We start from the raw sequence: 2,500 nt of genomic DNA, 5'->3' as shown, positions 1-2,500 counted from the left end.
CCCCTCCTCATTAGTATTACTAAAATTTGTATTATATTTTTTCTCGGCATTTTTCTTAATTTTTAGTAACAATCCGTTTCTCACTTCTTTTTGTCTTATTCCTTTTTACTTCACCGCTATTAAACCCGGCACAAAAGATGTGACCTCCCGGCGGCGGTGGCTAAAGGAGCGAAAAAGCGCTCGCGAGCGAGTGAATGAGCCAGCGGCGGTCCCGTGCGCTCGAAGCAAAACCGCTAGCGAAGGGGAAGCGGCGCCGATGCCTTGCCCTCCGCCGACCCTCCCGCCGGGGAAGCGTTTGTAAACGTTTCTTCCGTTAGGTGGGATCGGCGCTATCCGGGAGGGCGGCTGGGGCGCTGGCGACGGGCTTTGTCCAGACACCTCGGCTTGGTTGGAGGAGCGAAGGGGGCGGGGGAGGAAAGGTTGGAGGGGGTGTTTTTAGGGGGGGGGGGACGTTGTCCCCGTACGTAGTATGTTGGGTGGAGATAGGTTAGATTGTGTGTGTGTGTGTGTGTGTGTGTGTATGTGTGTGTATGTGTGTGTGTGTGTGTGTGTGTGTGTATGTGTGTGTATGTGTGTGTGTGTGTGTGTGTGTGTGTGTGTGTGTGTGTGTGCGTGCGCGCGAGGGATTATGTAGGTGGGTTTAAATGAGCATTTGTAGTGCAGGGCCGCATGGGATGGATTGCACCCGAAAAGGAGGTATGTCTTCCGTTCCGAGTTCCTTTAAAATTTGCACCACTGTTGCAAAGGCTTAAGCTTTGCCAATCTTTCTCGGGGATCTTGTGAGATTTTCAACACACCTCAATGCCATGTGAAGTATTTGTGCCGCAGTCTCTTAATTTCTTTTCTTTTTGTTTTGTTTGTTTTTTCATATTGCTACCTTGTGAAAGGTTTACGCGTCTCAATTAGATTATGTAACATCCATATATTTGTATTCTTTTATGCAAGACCGATAATACATTGTTTTTAGCCGTGGAAGTCCCACCACTAAGTATTGTGTGCGGCTTTCACACCATTTACTTTTTGTTAATTATTGTAAGATGCTAACCACCCGTTTTATGTGTTATTCATTGCCAACTATTTTAAGTGGGTCGTTACGTAATGCTCGTCGCCAGTTTTATGCCAAGCAAGCCACACCTTGAAACAACGGAATCTGAAAGTGTCTTGCATTTTCCGTTTCGTAATATTGTCATTTGTATGAACCCAAGGCAGCATTTACAGAGGCGCAGAACAGCTCCTTTGCTTGGGTGTGCGACAGCGAAAACGAGTAATATCTCATGGGTGTTGCTGCACGGAGCTCGCCTGTGCATCTCCCGGAGCACGTTCCTCCGCCCTTGACAGAAACGCCGGGCCAAGCCGCGCCCGTTTTCTCAGGATCCACGCCATCGCCACCAGTGCTTCTTGCGAGAGACACGTCAATTGCCTGCGGAGGACACGCGCCTCTGTTGGTGTTTCTTGCGGCGCATCTGTTGTGCCGAGGAAAGGGTTTCGTGTTCTCATGGTTGCGGTCCCGCCGCGTTCCTCCGGGATTTGTTTTCTTTCTGTTGAGATAATACAGGATGGCTTTATATAATTTTCCTGAGGGCTGCACCGTGATCCCTTTCATGGGAGGTTCGCCCCAAAGCTGAGGCTCAGATATCACGCGGATAAGCGTTTAATCTGAGGTTTGTTGTACGACCCGGCCCTTGAGATTAGAGCACGCCACAGCCAACCCCTTCGCACAACCGATTAACTGTCGCCCACGCTCACCTCTCCCTCTCGTAACGAGCCGTACGTCTTTTCCAAATGAACGCCCATGCTGTCTTGTTTATACTTCATCCTCGTCTGCCACTTCGACGCCCGGCTTTCGTATGGTTTTATCAGGGCTGCCCATCTGCACCGAAGCACCTACAGCCAGCAACGGATGGCCCATGTGACCACCTGAGCTCGCCACGTTGCAGCTGCTACTAACTACTAGCCAACTGCCCCTAGTAACTAAAGTGCCCGTCGTAAAGTAGCAGACGGGCTAGCCAAACTGCAGTGCCGTAAATATCCTTCGCACTCATATCCTCTTTTATGTAACAGCCTTCTCGCCATTCCACTCCCTTTTGCTGCTCGGCCTTCGTCTCACACCCAGGCAGTTAGGCTAATTAAATCCACTCAGGCGCGCCGAAAGTTTTCCTCTCTGCGGAGCATTTGGGAAAGTTTGTCCTCCCGCTGTTTGCTCTGCATTTGCATTGTTTCAATGATATGTTTACTTTGCGTCGACGCCTGATTCGGTCGGCCTGATTGCGGGAGTCGGGTCTTATCGGTATTCATTCCATTTTGCGCGTTGGATTACTTAATCCAAAACATAATTACAGAATTGTTAACTTGTTTTCTGGGAGTGCAATTCGACTCGGAATCTCATCTTGCAGGGGCGACGGTCGGTGAAATAAATCGACGGCGACTTTTGAGAGCAAGGGGCGGTCCGGCCAGGCTTAGTGTGTGTATGTGGAGGGGGGTTAAGGGGCTTGGAATGTGT

This window comes from Penaeus monodon, chromosome 3 (genome assembly GCF_015228065.2).
Source record: "Penaeus monodon isolate SGIC_2016 chromosome 3, NSTDA_Pmon_1, whole genome shotgun sequence".
In the NCBI taxonomy this organism is placed as follows: Eukaryota; Metazoa; Arthropoda; class Malacostraca; order Decapoda; family Penaeidae; genus Penaeus; species Penaeus monodon.
This window is presented reverse-complemented; position numbering follows the sequence as displayed.